The sequence below is a fragment of the Podarcis cretensis genome (assembly GCF_951804945.1).
Source record: "Podarcis cretensis genome assembly, chromosome: 18".
NCBI lineage: Eukaryota > Metazoa > Chordata > Lepidosauria > Squamata > Lacertidae > Podarcis > Podarcis cretensis.
Window position 1 is genome coordinate 8,463,621 of NC_137188.1, and position 24,844 is coordinate 8,488,464.

Below are 24,844 nucleotides of genomic sequence, written 5' to 3' on the forward strand. Positions count from 1 at the left end.
ATCAACCCAGGAGAGATTGCTGTCATGCCTTAGCCGAAAACATCTGTTCTTGCAGCCTCCAATTGTCCTGTTTCCCTTCCACCTGCCATGGCAGTGGACCACACGGCCTGGTCTGCTTTCCCAGGCTGTTGTAAGGATGAAAACGATGGGGTCCGAAGCATGTTTTCAACCCTTGAAATGTATACCGTATTTTTCGCTCTATAAGACGCACCAGACCACAAGAGGAGGAAAACAAGGGAAAAAAATATTCTGAATCTCAGAAGCCAGAACAGCAAGAGGGATCACTGCGCAGTGAAAGCAGCAATCCCTCTTGCTGTTCTGGCTTCTGGGGTAGCTGCGCAGCCTGCATTTGCTCCATAACACACACACACATTTCCCCTTACTTTTTAGGAGGGGAAAAGTGTGTCTTATAGAGCAAAAAATACGGTAATTTCAGCAAACCCTGCTGACTCAAGGGAATGTTCACTGGCCTTGCACCATTCTGGTCCTCGGGACAACAAACGCACATAGGACTGTGCTCATTCTGCTCTTCAAAAGGAAAACCAGGGGGACATATCAGGTGCTGGAAAAATGCCTTGTGTCCAGCTGAACCTGCGGGCCAGTGTGCGTTGTAACCTCCCAAGTGGGATGGCTAGGTCAATAGAGCACACTTCATCTCAGGTTCGTGGGTTCGAGCCCGGCATGGGGCAAAAATATTCCTGCACTGCAAAGGGGTTGGACTTGTTAACCTTGGCAATTCCCTCCCAACTCTACAGTTCTTTTTTAAAGGGATATTATTGTTTATTAGGGATGCGGGTGGCACTGTGGGTTAAACCACAGAGCTGCTTGGGCTTGCCAATCAGAAGGTCAGCAGTTCGAATCCCCACGACGGGGTGAGCTTCCGTTGCTCGGTCCCTGCTCCTGCCAACCTAGCAGTTCGAAAGCGTGTCAAAGTGCAAGTAGATAAATAGGTACCGCTCTGGCGGGAAGGTAAACGGCGTTTCCGTGTGCAGCTCTGGTTCGCCAGAAGCAGCTTAGTCATGCTGGCCACATGACCCAGAAGCTGTACACCGGCTCCCTCGGCCAGTAAAGCGAGATGAGCGCCGCAACCCCAGAGTCGGCCACGACTGGACCTAATGGTCAGGGGTCCCTTTACCTTTACTATTGTTTATTAGATTATTCAGAGGTTTTAACAAATTGACTTCACCTACAGTATATCATTCACACATTTGTGGACTCGCTTTCTTTGAAGTTTTATAAGTAGAGGTCGGGCGGCCATCTGTCATGGACACTTTAAGCTGAGATTCCTGCAGGGGGTTAGACTAGATGACCGCTGGGGCCCTTCCAACTCTATGATTCTATGATTCTATGCTTCCATGATTCTTTCTTACTTCCCACCCTGACATCTTAATTCTTATCGTTTATTGCTGCATTCAAAGGGCCGCTAACCCCGCTAACTCCATCTTATCGTTTTTGCTCCGCTGCTCGTATCTCGAACCCTGCTTGCAATTTCATATCGCATACCCTCCAACGTTTTTCTGATGGAAATGGGGGAAATGCCTACAATTTTCCACAGTTCATCATTTCGATCTCTTAGTTTTACAGCCGATTTTGCATGATCCATCCATTTTAGAAGCCATCCCACTTTGGTCGGACAATTCTAGGATTCTGTCTGAAAACAGATGAGGTGGTCTGGCCACATGGTAAGAGTTTCAGCAGTGTAAGAAATAACTAAAGTTTAAAAAAGTAGTTGCAATAGATGGGGGGGGGCCGCAGAAAAAGCGGGAAAAAGAGAATCATGGAAGGAGAGGGGGGGAAGTCTCTTTTCTGTCTATTCTTTGATATCCGAAAACGCTACTACTTTTTTTATTTCAGAGATTCTTTTCCTTCCGCATCGTTTCTCTTTATCTTTTGTTGATATGGAATTATATCAGAAACGCAAATAAATAAATAACAATAACAATATTAAAAAGAAAACAGCTGAGGTGATGCGAGAGAAATTGAGCTCTGGCCTTTCCGAGTTCGAAGAGCCACAATGGAAACCGAAGTAAATTTTTGGAGCGTCCGTGTTTTAGAGTAAAGGGAACTGCTTTGCACCATGTCAGAATTCTGGTCAGTTTTGCCACCTGGAAATGAGTTAAACTGACTGGCCTGGGACACTACAGTGGAACCTCTGGATGGGATCCGTTCCGGAGCCCCGTTCACATCCTGAAGCGAACACAACCCGTGTCTGCGCATGTGCGGGTCGCGATTCGCCGCTTCTGCGCATGCGCGCGACGTCATTTTGACCGTCTGCACATGCGCAAGCGGCGAAACCCAGAAGTAACGCATTCCGTTACTTCCGGGTCGCCATGGAGCACAACCTGAAAACGCTCAACTTGAAGCAACTTTAACCCCAGGTATGACAGTACAGGAGGCCACATTTTTTGCTTTTGTTTTAACTATATATTTGTGGTTTTACCTTGTGAATGGCCCTGAGATCATGTGAGGAAAGGTGGTATAATAATAATAATAATAATAATAATAATAATAATAATAATAATTTATTATTTATACCCTGCCCATCTGGCTGAGTTTCCTCAGCCACTTTGGGCAGCTTCCAACCAAAGATTAAAAATACATTACAACATCAGTCATTAAAAGCTTCCCTTAACAGCGCTGCCTTCAGATGTCTTCTAAACCTCAGGTCTTTGTTTATTTCTTTGACATCTGATGGGAGGGTGTTCCACAGGGCGGGTGCCACCACCGAGAAGGCCCTCTGTATATAATTATAATACACTGCCAAGCCAACCATATGGGTGTGGTATAAAAATTAAAATTATTATCCTCCTTCCCTGCAACAAGTTCAGCATCCCTGACCTCAAGATGAGGATGAAAGATGCTGTAGTTGGCATCTGGGATGAGTTGCGGAAGAATGATAGCTTTGCTGAAAGTGTAATATAGAAAATTAGGTGCCAAAATCCAAACAGAACAGAGAAGGCTATGTATGCAACCGCGGCTGCACAGATATTATTCACCCAGAGATAAAAGAGGACAAAGTCCCGAAGAATGGCAGATTAAATTGATGGATTTATGCCAAAATGGCAAAAATGACCGGAAGAATCAGAAATCAGGAAGACCGAAATTTTAATAAGGAATGGGGGGAATTTATAATTTACCTTAAAAACCATTGCAGTTAAAATTGTTGGTAGGATTTGGAATAACACTTGTAGTTTAATGGTGGTTTTGGATGTAATGGAGAGGTAAAAGATTTGGATTATTATAAAAGATCCAGGAGGAAATGATTAATGATTAATAATATAATTAATAATGATTAATAAGAGGGAGAAGTTTCTTTGGAATCTTGTTTTTATGTTGTGTGTTGTATGCTTGTGATTGTTAAACTTTAATTTGAAAAACCAAATAAATATTTTTTATTTTTTTAAATTAACATATCATTTCCAACAATCATTTAACGTATTTTCTTATTTTATACAATGTTTTGGACTTCCATCAATCGCATCTGAAGATTTTTCAATGTTCATCACTTTATCTACATTTCTTAATTTCTCTGTTACTTTTAATTGTCCTTAACCAATAACTCTCTTCATAATCATTGCAGTATTTCGCAACTCCTCCTTACAAAACTTCTTGCAGTCCTACTAGCGTAATCTGTTTATTAAAATTGCTTTTCAAATAGTTCAGATATTTACTCCAGTCCTCTGAGAATCTCTGGTCCTGCAGCTTTCAGATCCTTCCTGTCATCTTATCTAATTCTGCATAGTCCATTAATTTCAAAATAAATTTATTTTTAAAATAGAAAATTGCCCAGTATATTGGAGGGTGGTGGAAGACTTCGGAAGACAAAATGTGGGAGAAACTTGCTGGCAAATTCAGTTGGCCTATTCTAACCAGACATAGACAGATCCTGAAGCTGAGGCTCCAAGACTTTGGCCACCTCATGAGAAGACTCCCTGGAAAAGACCCTGATGTTGGGAAAGATGGAGGGCGCACGGAGAAGGGGATGACAGAGGACGAGATGGTTGGACAGTGTTCTTGAAGCTGCCAGCATGAGTTTGACCAAACTGAGGGGGGCAGTGGAAGACAGAAATGCCTGGCGTGCTCTGGTCCAGGGGGTCACGAAGAGGAGGACATGACTAAACGACTAAACAACAACAACAACAACAACAACAAAACCATACATATAAGCCTTAAGACCTTTGGCAAAATCTGAGCTGAGAGTCTGAGCATTGCACCTGTGGGGGCATTCAGCCTGGAAAGAACCTTGATATGAAATTCTTCTTCTTCTTCTTCTTCTTCTTCTTCTTCTTCTTCTTCTTCTTCTTCTTGAATAAAAGCATCCTTTGAAACAGTATTGCCCAAAGTGGGCACCTGGGGGGCGCTGGAACAATCTGGGGAGTCAGGAGTAGCCATGGGTCCAATTGGGGAGCACAGAATAAAATTAAGGGGTCAGTAGAAGCAGCCACGAAATTAAGAGACGCCTGCTTCTTGGGAGAAAAGCAATGACAAACCTAGACAGCATCTTAAAAAGCAGAGACATCACCTTGCCAGCAAAGGTCCGTATAGTTCAAGCTATGGTTTTCCCAGCAGTGATGTATGGAAGTGAGAGCTGGACCAAAAAGAAGGCTGTTCGCTGAATAATTGATGCTTTTGAATTCTGGTGCTGGAGGAGACTCTTGAGAGTCCCATGGACTGCAAGAAGATCAAACCAATCCATTCTGAAGGAAATCAGCCCTGAGTGCTCACTGGAAGGACAGATTGTGAAGCTGAGGCTCCAATACTTTGGCCTCCTCATGAGAAGAGAAGACTCCCTGGAAAAGACCCTGATGTTGGGAAAGATGGAGGGCACAAAGAGAAGGGGACAACAGAGGATGAGATGGTAGGATAGTGTCCTCGAAGCTACAAACATGAGTTTGACTAAACTGTGGGAGGCAGTGGAAGACAGGAGTGCCTGGCATGCTCTGGTCCAGGGGGTCACGAAGAGGCGGACACGACTAAACGACTAAACAACAAGAACAAGAAGAAGCATAAAGAAAGAAGAAACTGTCTGTACATGTTTCATCTGTTGTGTAATGATGCTTACTGCCAAGTCAGGTGCAGCAGGTGTGCATTTATCCTAGAATACCTATGTTCGCTTGCAATTTTAGCCGATATTTATATTTTTGCAAGTGATATAGGAATGTGATTCTTAAAAGCATACAGAGGTTGTGAGGGTTTTTTAAAGCAATTTGCTCATTTCATGATTGAAACTCTTTCCTGCACTCGAGTCGGCTTCCAACGCTTCAAAAAGTTTCAAATTGCAACCAGACAGTTTGATACCTCCATCCTCTTAAATTGCGGCTTCCTGGAGCGCTGCGTTTTAGATTTGTAAGCCTTTTGGGGCAGAGACCTGCCCCCTTGAACTTTGCAAAGATACAAGGAACAAAAGTAAGAATAAGTTGCATTTGATGAAGCCCGAACTTTGGAGTTGACACACTGAGAGCAACGGACTTTTGACTTCATCCCTCTCATTCCAATGGGTCTACTCTGAGCAGGCAAGCACAGCCCAATGGCCTTGCAACTTCTAAAATGGGGATTGTTTGAAAAGAACGTGCACCTTTCAAATCCAACCCTTGCTTATAAAACCAGCATTCATCTACCTGTTTAGGGAAGCTTTTAATGTTTAATAGATTATTGTGTTTTAAATATTCTGTTGGAGGCTGCCCAGAGTGGCTGGGGAAACCCGGCCAGATGTGCGGGGTAGAAATAATAAATTATTATTACTACCAATCCATCACCTGCACATCACTTTCCATGCACATCGATGGAAGGAACATTTTTCCGCAGAGCAACCAGACCCTGATTTCCCCTGAGCATGCGCAGAGTGGCACAGAGTATATGCAGAGAGCCGAAGCGGTAGAGGGGGCGTTGACACCTTGCGGGATTTCAGACAAAACAAGGCTTTCAGAACCCCAACTAAAGAATCACGGCAAGAAAAATTGATGGACTATGCAGAACTGGCAAAACTGACATACAAACTACGGGACAAGGATAACTGTGACTTTAAAGATGAATGGGAACCCTTTACAAAGTATCTGAAGATGCAACAAAGCGAACTGGACTCCTTGGCTGGCTTTGAAGAAACATTCACAAACTTTTCATTGATAATAATCAGCTAAATAGTTTGAGGATCTATACAACTGTGTAACATGCAGAAAACAGCATTTTTAGAGAAATCGAAGACTGGAACTGGGGGAAGTCGGGGGGTGGGGGAGGGAGGAAAAATGGGGGGAGAGAATAAGGATGATATGTTTCTGGATGAAATGTTTTGTTTTAATTTTGAATTAAAATGTTACTAAAAAAAAAAAGGCTTTCAGGTTACCCGCTTTTATAGATCTGGAATTCCTGGGTTGAAGGTGAGTCCTTACCTGCGGTGTCTCCGCTCCCTCCGCAAAGCCGAAACTCCAGATGTCAAAAGAGCTCTTGAAGGCGTTCCTGGGGTATCTCCTGCTGCTGCAACCTGTCTTGTCACCTTCCCTTTGCTGGGAAAGAACCAGCCTCAGGGAAGTCGGACTGGAAGTTGACAAGACCAGCAAGCTGAGAGATGGCTCTGTCTCAGGGAACAGTCCGCACCTGGCTTCTATAACCTCTGCGGATCGCAGGGCTGGGGGAAATTTAAATAAATCTGCATGGCCAGGCACGGCTTTGAGGACAGGGGAGGGGCAGGGTGGCAAAGGCAAGGCGGCCAAGCCCTGAAGCTCACACACACACACACACACACACACACATTTCGACATATGCCAAGCTGTTTATCTCCTCCCATCGAGCCTTTGGTCCCTTCCCTTTGCACACCTGTGTGTGGTTCCGTTTCAACACATCTCCTTGCATGTTGGTTCAGTTGCCCCAAAGGCGCAAGGGGCTTGCAGGGCCGACGCGAGAAATGGGCAGGGCTGGCCACATGCCACGCTGCCCCTGCAGGACCCGGACAGACGTTTTCCCAGAGATTCCCTGCCACCACACACACACACACCGCTTTCCTCTGGGGTCTTTGCCACGGCCTTTCGCCTGCCGCCAGAGGTTCTGCTGGGTTTTGCCGTCTGGCTTTCACGGGAGCATTTTGGACTTTACAGTGGTACCCGTAGCTGACAACTTTTCCTTTTCTTGCGAGGAATCCTATTTGGAATACAGTGGTGCCCCGCAAGACGAATGCCTCGCAAGACGGAAAACTCGCTAGACGAAAGGGTTTTCCGTTTTGGAGGTGCTTCGCAAAACGAATTTCCCTATGGGCTTGCTTCGCAAGACGAAGATATATTGCGAGTTCCTGCGGGGTTTTTCCCCTCCCCCCTTTTTTCTAAGCCACTTTGCCGCTTATCCGATAAGCCGATAAGCCGCTAAAAGCCGCTAATAGCGCTAATCCGCTAAGCTGTCAATGGGCTTGCTTCCCAAGACGAAAAAACCGCCAGACGAAGAGACTCGCGGAACGGATTAATTTCGTCTTGCGAGGCACCACTGTAAGGGAATTTCCCTTTAAAAAAGGGAAACGTTGAAAGCTATAGGATTCCTCGGGTCACAGACGCTTCAGGTTACAGACGCTTCAGGTTACAGACTCTGCTAATCCAGAAATACAGTGGTACTTCGGGTTAAGTACAGTGGTACCTCAGGTTAAGTACTTAATTCGTTCTGGAGGTCCGTTCTTAACCTGAAACTGTTGTTAACCTGAAGCACCACTTTAGCTAATGGGGCCTCCTGCTGCCGCCAGAGCACGATTTCTGTTCTCATCCTGAAGCAAAGTTCTTAACCTGAAGCACTATTTCTGGGTTAGCGGAATCTGTAACCTGAAGCGTATGTAACCCGAGGTACCACTGTAGTACTTCGGGTTAATCTAACTCTACATTTAATAGTATACTTAACACATTATATTCTGTTTTATGTGGTCTATTTTCTCCCTATCTCCTCTGTTGGTTATTGACAGAAAGAAAGAATGAAAGAAAGAAACTCTGTAAAGAAAAGAAGGGTTCTGCAGAACACGAGAGTTTTGCTGTCTGGAAAACACTTCTTGTCCTTTTCTGCACTTTTTATTGACTCATCAGTATGGAGATACAGGTGTCATGCACAGCCTCCAGCGCAGGCAGAAACAGGTTCGAATCCTGCCATCTCCAGGTTATTATCACTGGTTGTGCTTTATATGTTTAGCCTAGGCATGCTTAGTTTACGAAAGGTTGTTGGCATCTGTCTGTTCTCCTCTGTTGCTGTTGTTGCCAGAAAAATTTTTTGCACATCACTTGGGAAGACAGGTGAACTAATGCCAGTGTACTGGAAGAAGCAAAGATGACCAGTATCGAAGCAATGATTCTTCAACATTCGTTGGACTGGTCATGTTGTGCGGATGCCTGATGATCGTCTTCCAAAGCAACTACTCTATTCCAAACTTAAAAATGGAAAGCGCAATGGTGGCGGTCAACAAAAGAGGTTCAAAGACTCTCTCAAGGCAAATCTTTAAAAAGGTAGTATAAACACCAGCAACTGGGAAACACTGGCCTGCGAGCGCTCCAGTTGGAGAACAGCCTTTACCAAAGGTGTCATGGGCTTTGAAGACACTCGAACTCAGAACGAAAGGTAGAAACGTGCTAAGAGGAAGGCACGCTTGGCAAATCCACACCGGGTCTTAATTGGCTAAGAGGGATCGCTGCTGAAGAAGAAGAAGAAGAAGAGGAGAAGAAGAGGAGGAGGAGGAGGAGGAGAGAAGAAGAAGAGGAGGAGGAGGAGGAGGAAGAGGAGGAAGAGGAGGAGGAGGAGGAGGAGGAGAGAAGAAGAAGAGGAGGAGGAGGAGGAAGAGGAGGAGGAGGAGAGAAGAAGAAGAGGAGGAGGAGGAGGAAGAGGAGGAAGAGGAGGAGGAGGAGGAGGAGAGAAGAAGGAGAAGAAGAAGAAGAAGAAGAAGAAGAAGAAGAAGAAGATCAGGAGGAGGAGGAGGAGGAGGAGGAGGAGGAGGAGAGAAGAAGAAGAGGAGGAGGAGGAGGAGGAAGAGGAGGAAGAGGAGGAGGAGGAGGAGGAGGAGAGAAGAAGAAGAGGAGGAGGAGGAGGAAGAGGAGAGAAGAAGAAGAGGAGGAGGAGGAGGAAGAGGAGGAAGAGGAGGAGGAGGAGGAGGAGAGAAGAAGGAGAAGAAGAAGAAGAAGAAGAAGAAGAAGAAGAAGAAGATCAGGAGGAGGAGGAGGAGGAGGAGGAGGAGAGAAGAAGAAGAGGAGGAGGAGGAGGAAGAGGAGGAGGAGGAGAGAAGAAGAAGAGGAGGAGGAGGAGGAAGAGGAGGAAGAGGAGGAGGAGGAGGAGGAGAGAAGAAGGAGAAGAAGAAGAAGAAGAAGAAGAAGAAGAAGAAGATCAGGAGGAGGAGGAGGAGGAGGAGGAGGAGGAGAAGAGAAGAAGAAGAGGAGGAGGAGGAGGAAGAGGAGGAGGAGGAGAGAAGAAGAAGAGGAGGAGGAGGAGGAAGAGGAGGAAGAGGAGGAGGAGGAGGAGGAGAGAAGAAGGAGAAGAAGAAGAAGAAGAAGAAGAAGAAGAAGAAGAAGAAGATCAGGAGGAGGAGGAGGAGGAGGAGGAGGAGGAGGAGGAGAGAAGAAGAAGAGGAGGAGGAGGAGGAGGAGAGAAGAAGAAGAGGAGGAGGAGGAGGAAGAGGAGGAGGAGGAGAGAAGAAGAAGAGGAGGAGGAGGAGGAAGAGGAGGAGGAGGAGAGAAGAAGAAGAGGAGGAGGAGGAGGAGGAGAGAAGAAGGAGAAGAAGAAGAAGAAGAAGAAGAAGAAGAAGAAGAAGAAGAAGATCAGGAGGAGGAGGAGGAGGAGGAGGAGGAGGAGAGAAGAAGAAGAGGAGGAGGAGGAGGAGGAAGAGGAGGAGGAGGAGAGAAGAAGAAGAGGAGGAGGAGGAGGAAGAGGAGGAAGAGGAGGAGGAGGAGGAGAGAAGAAGAAGAAGAAGAAGAAGAAGAAGAAGAAGAAGATCAGGAGGAGGAGGAGGAGGAGGAGGAGGAGGAGAGAAGAAGAAGAGGAGGAGGAGGAGGAGGAGGAGGAGGAGGAGGAGACAGGAGCAGAGTCTATATGGCTGTCTCTCAAGAGCTGAATTGCAAGGAGGGAAGCAGAAGGGCTTTTGCATGTTTAGGGAGATGCTATCGCCCAGCAGAAGACCCCATGTTATAAGAAGCTGTCATCGCCTAAGTCTGATCATTGCTCCATCTTTATTGGGATAGACTTCACTGACAGGCAGAGGCTCTTCGGGGGTTTGGGGAAGGGGTGTCTCCCGGGATTGAAACTGGAATGTTCTGCTTGCAAAGGGGTTGCTCTGGTCTTCCTCTTAAATATCCAAGTGAATAGCTCAGTTGGTTAGAGTGCAGTGCTGATAATGCCAAGGTTGCAGGTTCGATCCTCGTAAGATCCTTGAGAGCCAGTTCGATCCTTGAGAGCCAGTGTGGTGTAGTGGTTAAGAGCGGTGGACTCGTAATCTGGGGAACCGGGTTTGCGTCTCCGCTCCTCCACATGCAGCTGCTGGGTGACCTTGGGCCAGTCACACTTCTCTGAAGTCTCTCAGCCCCACTCACCTCACAGAGTGTTTGTTGTGAGGGAGGAAGGGAAAGGAGAATGTTAGCCGCTTTGAGACTCCTGAAGGGGAGTGAAAGGCGGGATATCAAATCCAAACTCTTCTTCCAAACTCTTCTTTGTAAAGGACAGCTGCATATTTATTCATCGCAGGGGGCTGGACTAGGTCCCTCAAGGTCCCTTCCAATCCTATGATTCTAGGGAGTAAGAATTCCGTAAGAATTTTGCTTTGCAAAGACATATCAGGTTTCTAGGAAAAAAGTGTATGTGTGTGTGTGTGTGTGTGTATAATTTTCAAAATAAAAACAATTTAATATAAAAACAAGGGGGGGAGGAGGGAGTACAGAAAAAGGCACAGGCGCAATATACAAGACACACCACAACCTTAAGAAATAAAACACTCCAAAGTTCAGGTTACATGCAGTGAAGTTGACAGATATCCATAACTGCCGTTGTTGTGCAGTTTGCAAATCGTTGCTGGAGGCTTATGCCATAAAGTTCTGCCAGATGGTGTTAAATGCTCGTGGCCGTTCTTTTCCTTGCGTAGCCGGGATTTTATGTGCCATTCTCTCTGCCAGGGCTAAAGTCCGACTCGTACCGTGCTGGTAAGGATAGCTTATCTAGATCCTTTCCACTGTCAACTGAGAGGTTGCAAATGCGCCGTGAGGCCCTTAGACTTGATGTCGTCATTGTATCCTGTAAACCTAGAGAGTAGTAGTAGTAGTAGTAATAATAATAATAATAATAATAATAATAATAATAATAATAATAATAATCTTGGAGTGCAATATGATTATGACCATATTATGATTAGGAACACTATGATCAGCTGTAATATGAACGAGTCCTTTATGTGCATGTGGTGAAAACCCTTTTATTGGAGTGCACTTCAACCAGGTGTGAGGCTATGTGCCATTCAGAACCATGGAGGTCATATGAGGCAATTGCCCTCTTCGCCATCATCATTGTCCGGCCACCAAGAAGGCTCTGAGCCTTCTTCAGACCATTTGGCCATGATACTAACGTTAACTAAGCTGGAGTTTTTGTTATTAAATATGACAAGAAGAAAGCACAAGAACTCAGGCCAATGTAAGTTTCAGTAGTGGGAGTGGTCCCTACTAGTTACTGACAGCTGATTAACTTTTTAAATATATATTTTATATATATATACAGTCATACCTCATGTTGTGTCCGCTTCAGGTTGTGTTTTTTCAAGTTGTGGACTGCCAAAACCCAGAAGTACCGGAACGGGTTACTTCCGTTTTCCGGCAGTCACGCATGTGCAGAAGCACTAAATCACGCTTTGCGCATGCGCAGAAGTGCCGAATTGCAACCCGTGCGTGCGCAGACTCGCAGGCGTGGGTTGCGAACGTGCCTCCCGCACGGATCACGTTCGCAACCCGAGCGTCCACTGTATTAAAGATTTCTTAGTGTACAAAAACACAAGCGTTGCCTCTTTTTTCAAGTTGAGTTTTCTACAGTTCCGCTCCCTTTGTTGTGAGACATTAGTGTTACATACAATGTTAGGAAGAAAAGAGGGGGACAGAGGGGGAATGGTGAGTGGAGTGGGGTGGGGTGGGTGGTTATGCTTCTGTTCTTCTGCTTAGTGTATGTGTGGGGTTTTGCATCAGCGTGGCAAAACGTGGGGGTTTGCGTTTTGGTGGCAGGTGGCGCTGTGGTTTAAACCACTGAGCTCTAGTGCTTGCCAGTCGGAAGGTTGGTGGTTTGAATCCCTGCAATGACGGGGTGAGCTCCCGTTGCTCGGTCCCAGCTCCTGCCAACCTAGCACGTCAAAGTGCAAGTAGATAAATAGGTACCACTCCGGCGGGAAGGTAAACGGCGTTTTCCGTGCGCTGCTCTGGTTTCGTGAGAAGCGGCTTAGTCATGCCAGCCACATGACCCGGAAGCTGTCTGTGGACAAACGCCGGCTCCCTCGGCCAGTACAGTGGTACCTTGGGTTACATATGCTTCAGGTTACATACGCTTCAGGTTACAGACTCCGCTAACCCAGAAATAGTGCTTCAGGTTAAGAACTTTGCTTCAGGTTGAGAACAGAAATCATGCTCCGGTGGTGTGGCAGCAGCAGGAGGCCCCATTAGCTAAAGGGGTGCTTCAGGTTAAGAATAGTTTCAGGTTAAGTACAGACCTCCGGAACGAATTAAGTACTTAACCCGAGGTACCACTGTAAAGCGAGATGAGCGCCGCAACCCCAGAGTTGTTCATGACTGGACTTAACTGCAGTGGCGTAGCGTGGGGGGTGCAGGGGGGCCGGCCGCACCGGGCGCAACATTGGGGGGGGGCACTCGCACTAGCAGCTCTCTGCCCCTACTAAAATCCACGGTTTAGGGGATGCAAATTACTTGCCTTGCCCCGGGTGCTGACAACCCACGCTACGCCACTGCTTAACTGTCAGGGGTCCTTTACTTTTTGGGTTCTCTTACCATTCGTTGTGTTACCTTGGTGGTGAGAGAGATTGGGGGTGGCCTGGGGTGTGTTTGGGGTGTCTTTGGTTGGCTGTAGTGAGAGTTGTCATCTTGGCTCGAAGCGGCACCCATCCCCATTGCTCCATTTCCAATTAAGCAAGCCTCGACTGAAGCGGAGGCGATCCCATGCGTATCCAGACTAGCAGAAAGGCTTTTGCAAGCGGAGCCGGGGAGAATTTTCCCACCGGTATGCTAATGCAAAGTTGGCTAATTTAAGGCAGACTTCGCCCTCCAGTTGCCGAGCAAATTAAACCGAGATCTTCACAAGGGAAAGCCTGGAGATTTCAAAAGCACCAAGCGCCCAGATTCTCACAATAGGCAGGTGTCGGGTGGCTGTAGAACAGATCAAGTTGGCTCCAGAGGAATTAGTTCTTTGTGGCGTTGAAAATCGGGGTGTCCCCCTGGCTCGGGTGCAGGAAAAGGGGCTTTGCATTGGGGCTGCCCAGGCAGTGGACTTCCCTGCCGTAAGAGGTCTGGGGATCTGTTAATGACTTTCCTTTTTGCCTTTGTTGTCATGGAATACTGTGTCCCAGAATTGTGAAGGTTGCCTCCACTGTTGAGCAGCACAGCTAAGGAAGAAGGAGTGGAGTGTCTCCGGGGGGAGCATAGCTCCCATTCCCTTCCAAACACACAGACAGGAAAGTGTGGTGGCACCCAGGGAATAGTTGCAGCAGCCGGATGGCTGGCTGAAACACACACCATTGCACTCTTTTTGCATGGGATTCACTCTGAATCAGCCAGTTAGTGAACTTGGTGCTCCTGTGCAACAAACCCACTACAAAACTGCTCTTCCCCGCACACTTCCAGGCAGTGGCGTAACGTGGGGGGTGGGGGGGGCTGGCCGCACCGGGCGCAACATCTGGGGGTTAGGGTTAGGGGGCGCAAATCCACGGGGTTAGGGGGCGCAAATTACTTGCCTTGCCCCGGGTGCTGACAACCCACGCTACGCCACTGCTTCCAGGTCCCTCCAGCTGGGCTTTTTGAGTGTGATGGGTTTTTCTCACTCCAGAGCAGTTTGTCTTTAAGCTGAAGGTCACCAGGAAAGCAAGGGAGACTAAAAAAAATTGCACTCTTGGTTTCCTGGAAGAAGATCAAAAGACTCCCCTGGACTAGAAGAGACATCTCATTAATAACTGGAGAAATGCCAAAGAACTTTGGATATCTGCTTGGGGGGTTTCTGATGCAGTATTAATTTAACAAGGAGCCAGGAGTGAAACCGAAAGTAGACTGAACAGCTAGCTGAATCCAATCATATCTCACAAGGACTACTTGCTGTTTGCTGCCTGCTGCCTGCTGCCCCGGAAGACTCCCCTGTGTGAGTGCCTGAGGGCCCTGCTCTTGCCACTTACTACCTGCCCCTGGTCGGGGCCGGACAGGCCTCACTAGGACAGTTGCTGTTACTGCTGGAGGGGCACAGAGTGTTTTTAAAATGTTTTTAAAATTTCTTTTGAATTTTTTGTATGTGGGGGGTGGGATGGATGTTTGGTTGGGCTTAGGGATTTTTTTTGATTTTGATGTTTTTGTAATTTTTACAGTTTTTTGTATTGTTTTATTGGCTTTGTTTGTTTGTTTGTTTGTTTGTTTAAGGTGTTATTTTGTTCTTAAGGGGAGGGGTCAGGGCTGCCGGGGAGTGGGCCCCAGCCACAAAATGGCTGGGGCATGTTCCACAGGGGGGGATGCACTGGGACAACCGATCTCAGTGATCACGGGTAGGAGGAGGAGTTACGCTAAGACCAGACCATGTCATTACAGAGGAGGCAGGTTTAGTCGTTGTCTGAGGACTATTCTTGCCTCTGGGTCTGGTCCTGACCGGATGGATACTAGAATCAGCAAGGGATACCCACATGACCTGAAGGTGCTGCTGTGCAATGCCAGGTCAATGATTCATAAGACCACTGCCATCCATGACTTGATCATGGATGGAGGACTTGACCTGGCATGTGTAACAGAGACTTGGTTGGATGAAGCAGATGGGCCTGTCCTTGCCGCTGCTTGTCCACCAGGTTTCTCTTACGCACAGCAACCCAGGTCATGTGGGCGAGGAGGGGAGGTTGCAGTGATTTTTAGGAAGTCATTAGTTTGCACCAGGCGTCCTAATGGGAAGACCCAGTTTTCCGAGTGCATGTTCTGGAAGTTGGGCAATAGGGGCAGTACAGGATTCCTTTTGGTGTACCGACCTCCCCGCTGCACCAAGGATTCCCTGCCCGAGCTGCTTCAGGTCGTGGCGGATGTTCTCCTGGAGACACCTAGCTTGGTCGTCCTAGGGGATTTTAACATCCATGCTGACACGACCTTACAAGGGGCCGCTCGGGACTTCGTGGAAAGCATGGCCTCCATGGGGCTGTCCCTGAATAAGTCTGGCCCAACCCATAGCCGCGGACATGCCTTGGACCTGGTGTTTACCTCTATGGATGTTGGTGATCTGACACTAAGTAAAAGCGAAACGAAAGAAGTGCCATGGTCAGATCACTTCCTGGTGCAACTGGACTTCTCTGCGACCCATCCCCTCTGCAGGGAGGTGGGACCAATTCGGATGGTCCGCCCCCGCCACTTAATGGATCCAAATAGTTTCCAGAGAATGGTAGGGGATGCTTTATCCCATGTTGATGGCCTTTCAGCTGATTCCCTGGTGGCCCGCTGGAATGCGGAGTTAACCAGGGCTATTGACTGTTTGGCTCCGAAGCGCCCTCTCTGATTGCATGGAGCCCAGACAGCCCCGTGGTTTTCCATGGATCTGAGGGCAAAGAAACAATCGTTGAGACGGCTAGAGCGCCGGTGGCGGATAACTCATTCCGAATCTGACCGGACACAGGTTAGAGCTCAACGTTGAGCCTACCAAGTGGTGATAGTGACGGTGAAGAAGAATTTCTTCACCGCCTCTATTGCATCTGCAGAAAACAGCAGCAGGAGACTTTTTCAGGTAGTTCACAATTTAGCGGAACCACCTGCAACATCGGGGCCCAGTACGGGCCACATGTTCTCCTGCAATGATTTTGCAAAGTTTTTTGCAGATAAAATCGCTCAGATTCGGGAAGAAGTAGACTCCACCGTGGGAGCAGGGTCGGGGCAGGAGAGTGCTAGAGTTCTGTCTAGTCAAGTTGAGTGGGATCAATTCCAATCTGTTACCTCCGAGGATGTGGACAGGCTGCTTGGATGAGTGAAACCAACCACCTGTCTCCTGGATCCTTGCCCATCCTGGCTTATAAAAGTTAGCCGGGAAGGACTGGACGATGGGCTTCGTGGGGTGGTGAATGCTTCCCTCCGTGAGGGAGCCTTCCCAGACCCGCTGAAAGAGGCGGTTATTAAACCGCTTCTTAAAAAACCATCTTTAGATGCGGCCACGGTGGCCAACTATTGCCCAGTCTCAAATCTTCCATTCTTGGGCAAGGTGATAGAGCGAGCGGTTGCCGAACAACTCCAGGCACGCCTGGAAGAAGCGGACCATTTGGATCCCTTCCAGTCGGGATTCAGGCCTCATCATGGGACTGAAACTGCCTTGGTCGCACTGGTTGATGATTTCCGGCGGGCTAGGGACAAAGATGAGAGCTGTTTCCTAGTTCTGCTGGATCTCTCAGCGGCGTTTGATACCATCGACCATAACATCCTTCTGGACCATCTTGAGGGGTTGGGAGCTGGGGGCACTGTCATACAGTGGTTCCGCTCCTTCCTCCTGGGCCGTGTTCAGAAAGTGGTGGTGGGAGAGGAGTATTCAGACCCCTGGGCTCTCACTTGTGGGGTGCCTCAGGGTTCTGTCCTCTCCCCCATGCTTTTCAATATTTACGTGCAGCCGCTGGGAGAGATCATCAGGAGGTTTGGGCTGGGTGTTCATCAGTATGCGGATGATACCCAGCTCTACCTCTCTTTTAAATCAGAACCAGTGAAGGCGGTGAAGGTCCTGTGTGAGTGTCTGGAGGCGGTTGGAGGATGGATGGCGGCTAACAGATTGAGGTTGAATCCTGACAAGACAGAAGTACTGTTTTTGGGGGACAGGAGGCGGGCAGGTGTGGAGGATTCCCTGGTCCTGAATGGGGTAACTGTGCCCCTGAAGGACCCGGTGCGCAACCTGGGAGTCATTTTGGACTCACAGCTGTCCATGGAGGCACAGGTCAAATCTGTGTCCAGGGCAGCTGTTTACCAGCTCCATCTGGTACGTAGGCTGAGACCCTATCTGCCTGCGGACTGTCTCGCCAGAGTGGTGCATGCTCTGGTTATCTCCCGCTTGGACTACTGCAATGCGCTCTACGTGGGGCTACCTTTGAAGGTGACTCGGAAACTACAATTAATCCAAAATGCGGCAGCTAGACTGGTGACTGGGGGCAGCCGCCGAGACCATATAACACCGGTCTTGAAAGACCTACATTGGCTCCCAGTACGTTTCCGAGCACAATTCAAAGTGTTGGTGCTGACCTTTAAAGCCCTAAATGGCCTCGGTCCAGTATACCTGAAGGAGTGTCTCCACCCCCATCATTCTGCCCGGACGCTGAGGTCCAGTGCCAAGGGCCTTCTGGCGGTTCCCTCATTGCGAGAAGCAAAGCTACAGGGAACCAGGCAGAGGGCCTTCTCGGTAGTGGCGCCCGCCCTGTGGAACGCCCTTCCAGCAGATGTCAAAGCGATAAACAACTACCTGACATTCAGAAGACATCTTAAGGCAGCCCTGTTCAGGGAAGTTTTTAACATGTGATATTTTAGTGTATTTTTGGTTTCTATGGAAGCCGCCCAGAGTGGCTGGGGAGGCCCAGCCAGATGGGCAGGGTATAAATAATAAATTATTATTATTATTATTACTGTGCACGGACCTGGACACCTCCCCTCAAAATGGATATTGTTATTATTATTATTATTATTATTATTATTATTATTATTATTATTGTTGTTGTTGTTATTATTATTATTATTTATACCCCGCCCATCTGGCTGAGTCTCCCCAGCCACTCTGGGCGGCTCCCAATCAAGTGTTAAAAACAATACAGCATTAAATATTAAAAACTTGTAGAATTGTAGGGTTGGAAAAGACCCCTGAGGGTCCTCAAACCCAACCCCCTGGAATACAGGAATCTCAACTAAAGCACCCAGTTATCCTGAATGGGGCAACTGTGCCCCTGAAGGACCAGGTGCGCAGCCTGGGAGTCATTTTGGACTCACAGCTGTCTATGGAGGCGCAGGTCAATTCTGTGTCCAGGGTGGCTGTTTACCAGTTCCATCTGGTACGCAGGATGAGACCCTCCCTGCCCGCAGACTGTCTCGCCAGAGTGGTGCATGCTCTGCTTATCTCCCGCTTGGATTACTGCAGTGCGCTCTATGTGGGGCTGCCTTTGAAGGTGACCTGGAAACTACAACTAATCCAAAATGCGGCAGCCAGACTGGTGACTGGGGGCGGCCGCCGAGACTACATAACACCGGTCTTGAAAGACCTACATTGGCTCCCAGGACGTTTCCAAGCACAATTCAAAATGTTGGTGTTAACCTTTAAAGCCCTCAACGGCTCAGTATATCTGAAGGAGCGTCTCTACCGCCATCATCCAGCCTGGACACTGAGGTCCAGCTCTGAGGGCTTTCTGGCAGTTCCCTCCCTGCAAGAAGTGAGGTTACAGGGAACCAGGCAGAGGGCCTTCTCGGTGGTGGTGCCTGCCCTGTGAAACCCCCTCCCATCAATCAAGGTAATAAACAACTATTTTACTTTTAAAAGACAACTGAAGGTGGTCCTGTTTAGGGAAGTTTTTAATGTCTGACGCTGTATTGTTTCAGTTGGAAGCCACCCAGAGTGGCTAAGGAAACCCAGCCAGATAGGCAGGGTATAAATAATAAATTATTATTCTTATTATCCATGACAGATGGCCACCCAACCTCTGCTTAGATACCTCCAAGGAAGGAGAGCCCACCACCTCCCAAGGGAAACTGTTCCACTGTCCAGCAGCTCTTGCTGTCAGAATGTTCTTCCTGATGTTGAGTCGGAATCTTCTTTCTTGCAACTGGAAGCCATGGGTTCGAGTCCTACCATCCGGAGCAAGAGGACACAAGCTTGCTCCATCTTCCATGTGACAGCCCTTCAGCCATGGAGAAGAGGAGGTTAAGGGGTGATGTGATAGCCATGTTCAAATATATAAAAGGATGTCACATAGAGGAGGGAGAAAGGTTGTTTTCTGCTGCTCCAGAGAAGCAGACACGGAGCAATGGCTCCAAACTACAAGAAAGAAGATTCCACCTAAACATTAGGAAGAACTTCCTGACAGTAAGAGCTGATTGACAGTGGAATTTGCTGCCAAGGAGTGTGGTGGAGTCTCCTTCTTTGGAGGTCTTTAAGCAGAGGCTTGACAACCATATGTCAGGAGTGCTCTGATGGTGTTTCCTGCTTGGCAGGGGGTTGGACTCGATGGCCCTTGTGGTCTCTTCCAACTCTAGGATTCTATGATTCTAAGATGGCTCTCTTTTCTCCTCAATCTTCTCTCTCCCAGGCTCAGCATACCCAGCTCCTTCAACCATTCCTCATATGGTCTGGTTTCCAGGCTTTTGATCATCTCAGTCGCCCTCCTCGGCCCACCTTCCAGCTTGTCAACATCCTTCTTAAATTGTGGTGCCCAGAATCGGACACAGAACTCCAGGTGTGGTCTGACCAAGGCAGAATAGAGTAGGACTATGATTTACCTTGATCTGGACATTAGACTTCTGTTAATGTGAGTGCCTGGAGGCGGTTGGAGGATGGATGGCGGCTAACAGATAGAGGTTGAATCCTGATAAGACAGAAGGACTGTTTCTGGGGGACAGGAGGCAGGCAGGTGTGGAGGACTCCCTGGTCCTGAAAGGGGTAACTGTGCCCCTGAAGGACCAGGTGCACAGCCTGGGAGTCATTCTGGACTTACAGCTGTTCATGGAGGCGCAGGTCAAATCTGTGTCCAGGGCAGCTGTTTACCAGCTCCATCTGGTACGTAGGCTGAGACCCTATCTGCCTGCGGACTGTCTCTCCAGAGTGGTGCATGCTCTGGCTATCTCCCGCTTGGACTACTGCAATGTGTTGGTGCTGACCTTGAAAGCCCTAAATGGCCTCGGTCCTGTATACCTGAAGGACTATTGTATTTTTAATCTTTTGTTGGAAGCCACCCAAAGTGGCTGGGGAAACCTAACCAGATGGATGGTGTATAAATAATATATTATTATTATTAACTGGTTTTACACAGTTTCACACATTTTAACTTTAACCATTTGAACATTCGGACTCCCTTCCCTCCCACCATGGGTTCCGCATTGAAAATTAAATTTTCTGCATCTTTTACCCTGTTATATATCCATATCATGAAGAGTTTGACACGACTAAATGACAACATATCCATAGTTATTGTAGTTAATTCCACAGAAGAAGAGGAGGAGGAGTAGGAGTTTGGAATTCATATCCCACCTTTCACTCCCCTTAGCAGCGGTTCTCAACCTGTGGGTCCCCAGATGCTGTTGGACTACAACTCCCATCATCCCTGAGCTCTGGCCTTGCTAGCTAGGGGTGATGGGAGTTGTAGTTCAACAACATCTGGGGACCCACAGGTTGAGAAACGCTGCCTTAAGGAGTCTCAAAGCGGCTAACATTCTCCTTTCCCTTCCTCTCCCACAACAAACACTCTGTGGGGTGAGTGGGGCTGAGAGACTTCAGAGAAGTGTGACTGGCCCAAAGTCACCCAGCAGATGCATGTGGAGGAGCAGAGACGCAAACCCGGTTCCCCAGATTATGAGTCTACCGCTCTTAACCACTACACCACACTGGCTCTCCAAAGGAGAGCCTTAGAAGAAGAAGAGTTTGGATTTGATATCCCGCCTTTCACTCCCTTTTGTTGTTGTTGTTTAGTCGTTTAGTCGTGTCCGACTCTTCGTGACCCCATGGACCAGAGAACGCCAAGCACTCCTGTCCTCCACTGCCCCCCGCAGCTTGGTCAGACTCATGCTGGTAACCTCGAAAACACTAGTGCTGCAAAATTGTCACAAGAGTGCCTAGACTAAAATTGTCCATCAAAAACTTCACTCTTGTGGTTTATCACCACAACAGCTATTCACTTTGTGTTTTAGTAAAGCGAACAGTCTAATTTGTCAACGCCTAAATGATATTGAGTGTCAGAACAACTTGACCACAATAAGGAGGTTTTGCCCGTGGTGTGACTATTTTCCACCTTCCCATTTCGACTCTCTCGCACCCTATCTGCATAACCTAGCAATTCTAAAATATAGACGCGCTTTTACTCTTGCAAGATTGAATGTCTTGCCCTTGGCTGGACTTGAGGGACGATTCCAACAGATTCCACACGCAAAATGCTTATGTCCCTGTGGAGATGGCAGTCATGAATCGGTGGCGCATGCCCTTCTGGCTTGCCCTCTTTATAAAGACTTGAGGAATGAGATTATCACCTCTCTATTATCGTCCATTCCGGGTCGCCCAACCACTGCCCAAGCGTCCTTTCTCTTGGCAGATCAAGATGAGCAGGTGACAGCAAAGGTGGCAAGGTTTTTACCTGGGGCAATCAGAATAAGATCCACTATTCGACTATTGATTCGAAACCCTAAAATGTATTTTAGATAATTGACTTTTTATTTCTATTCTTCGTATATCGTACTGTTGTTCTATTGCTATGGCCGATGGCTGACGCAAACAAAGATTCATTCATTCTGTTAACACTTACAGAAGCTTTGCAAACCGTTCCAGAAAGTTATTCTAAGACCCACTGCTCCCTTCTTGGGTTCCCTGTGCATGGGAATTTTGTGCCAACCACACCCAGGATGCAGATTTCAACAGACGGCCAGCTTTTGGGGGCAGAAAATAGTTTATCAGCTGGACTGGATTGGGTAGGGATGCTTGTGGATTTAATCAGCACAAGCTGTGCTTTAAACCTGCAGCCGCAAGAACACTGAGGGAGTTGGGGATGTGTAAATTGGCTGAGCGGTGATAAGATAGTCATCTTCGCATAGCTAAAGGGCTGTCTCATGAAAGATGGAGCAAGCTTGTTTCTTTCTGCAACAGAGGGTAGGATCCGAACTAACAGATGCAAGAAAGGAGGTTCTGACGAAACCTCAGGAAGAACTTTCTGACAGTAAGAGCAGTTCAACAGAGGAGAGATGGGGGACTTTCAAGGGAAGTCATAGTACCAGTGGCGTAGCGTGGGTTGTCAGCACCCGGGGCAAGGAAAGTAATTTGCGCCCCCTAACCCATGGATTTGCGCCCCCTAACCCGTGGATTTGTGCCCCCTAACCCTAACCCCCAGATGTTGCGCCCGGTGCGGCCGGCCCCCCCTGCACCCCCCACGCTACGCCACTGCATAGTACCACTTTGTTCTCACTTGTTCAGGCCACACCGGGAATATGGTGTCCAATTCTGGGCACCACAATGTAAGAAGGATGTTGACAAGCTGGAAGGTGTGCAGAGGAGGGTGACTGAGATGATCAAGGGTCTGGAGGGATTTTTGGATTTGATATCCCGCTTTATCACTACCCGAAGGAGTCTCAAAGCGGCTAACATTCTCCTTTCCCTTCCTCCCCCACAACAAACACTCTGTGAAGTGAGTGAGGCTGAGAGACTTCAGAGAAGTGCGACTGGCCCAAGGTCACCCAGCAGCTGCATGTGGAGGAGCGGGGAAGCGAACCCGGTTCACCAGATTACAAGTCCACCGCTCTTAACCACTACACCACACTGGCGTATGAGGAACGGTTGACAAACCTAGACAGCATCTTAAAAAGCAGAGACACCACCTTGCCGACAAAGGTCTGTATAGTTCAAGCTATGGCTTTCTCAGTAGTGATGTATGGAAGTGAGAGCTGGACCATAAAGAAGGCAGATCGCCGAAGAATGGATGCTTTTGAATTCAGGTGCTGGAGGAGACTCTTGAGAGTCCCATGGACTGCAAGAAGATCAAACCTATCCGTTCTGAAGGAAATCAGCCCTGAGTGCTCAATGGAAGGTCAGATCCTGAAGCTGAGGCTCCAATACTTTGGCCCCTTCATGAGAAGAGAAGACTCCCAGGAAAAGACCCTGATGTTGGGAAAGATGGAGGGCACAAGGAGAAGGGGACAACAGAGGACGAGATGGTGGGACAGTGTTCTTGAAGCTACCAGCATGAGTTTGACCCAACTGCGGGAGGCAGTGGAAGACAGGAGGGCCTGGCGTGCTCTGGTCCAGGGGGTCACGAAGAGGCGGACATGACTAAACGACTCAACAACAACAACAACAACAACAGTTCTGTTAATGGCTATGTGCTATATTTGTTTGGCAGGAGTGGACGTGCCGGAGGCAAGGCTTGTGTGAGACAACACAGCACGTCCAGGAATTTCCCCGGTACTCCTTTTTGTGTAGGCCGTTGGGCCATGACCTTGAGACATCAGCCTTCATTTGGGCAGGGTGTCACAATATTTGAATGGCTTTCTTAATAAACTTTAGTTCCCTTGATTGGTTGTGTGGTTACTGGGTAGATGGCAGTGTGGGGGCTGCTTACACTGAGTATGTCAGAACTACAACAGTTTTACATTTACACATACAGTGGTACCTCGGGTTACATACGCTTCAGGTTACATATGCTTCAGGTTACACACTCTGCTAACCCAGAAATAGTGCTTCAGGTTAAGAACTTTGCTTCAGGATAAGGACAGAAATCGGGCTCTGGTGGTGCGGCGGCAGCAGGAGGCCCCATTAGCTAAAGTGGTGCTTCAGGTTAAGAACAGTTTCAGGTTAAAAACGGACCTCCGGAACGAATTAACCTGAGGTACCAATGTACACAGTTCTTTCTTTGGTTACATTCACTTTGCAGCATATTTACACAGGGTATCTCTTAGACCATGGGTAGACAAACTAAGGCCCGGGGGCCGGATCTGGCCCAATCGCCTTCTCAATCCGGTCCGCGGACGGTCCAGGAATCAGTGTGTTTTGACATGAGTAGAATGTGCCCTTTTATTTAAAATGCATCTCTGGGTTATTTGTGGGGCATAGGAATTCGTTCATTATTTCCCCCCCCCCCCAAAAAAAAAAAAAATAGTCCGGCCCCTCACAAGGTCTGAGGAACAGTGGACCAGCCCCCTGCTGAAAAAGTTTGCTGACCCCTGTCTTAGACGTTTGCAGAATATACATTTTACAGGATTATGTCAACTTGGAATTCGCGTATGGTTCAGTTAGTCTTTGGGTATACACTTTATTAAGATCAGATTCAAGACTGCGACAAAGACAAAGAGAATCCCGCTTCAATTCTGTTTATATTACCTGACAATGGACACCAATTGCACTACCTGGGCAGCCTGGGTATTCCTTCGTGATGGTAAATACTTTAATTCCTGAGTCCAGGTCACAGGCTCACCTGAGTCATACACAAATACACCCTTAAGACAGGTAAGCAAAAGACTATGATTTCCCATTTCCTTCCTCCTTGCAGAGAAATATTTGAGGTCACTGGGAGAGTCAAAATGGCTTCAGGGTTGTTCTCCTGTGCTATTTCAGACACGTGGTTTATATGCTTATGTATGTGTTTGCCTTGTACCATGGGGTTGCGGCATTCATCTCACTGTCAGGCCGAGGGAGCCAGCGTTTGTCCGCAGACAGTTTTCCAGGTCATGTGGCCAGCAGGACTAAACTGCTTCTGACACAACGGGACACAATGACGGAAACCAGAGCGCACGGAAACGCCGTTTACCTTCCCGCTAGAGCAGTACCTATTTACCATATTTTTCGCTCTATAGGACGCACTTTTTCCCCTCCAAAAATTAAGGGGAAATGTGTGTGCGTCCTGTGGAGCAAATGCAGGCTCCTTGGCTTCAGCGATAGCAATGTGAAGCCTCCGAAGCGCAGAGGGAGCGCTCCCTCCGCGCTCCGGAGGCGTTGCGTT

The 24,844-nt window shown here is 47.9% G+C and overlaps 1 protein-coding gene across 1 annotated transcript in view; it reads right to left on the reverse strand.

Annotated features, from left to right (window-relative positions):
• Positions 1 to 6,496, reverse strand: part of ACER1 (alkaline ceramidase 1) — a 29,231-nt gene extending 22,735 nt beyond the window's left edge. Inside the window, exon 1 of the mRNA XM_079960920.1 lies at positions 6,387 to 6,496. The gene's annotated coding sequence lies outside the window, so the exon portion shown is untranslated. The remainder of the gene's footprint in view (positions 1 to 6,386) is intronic.
• Positions 6,497 to 24,844: the final 18,348 nt, after the last annotated feature.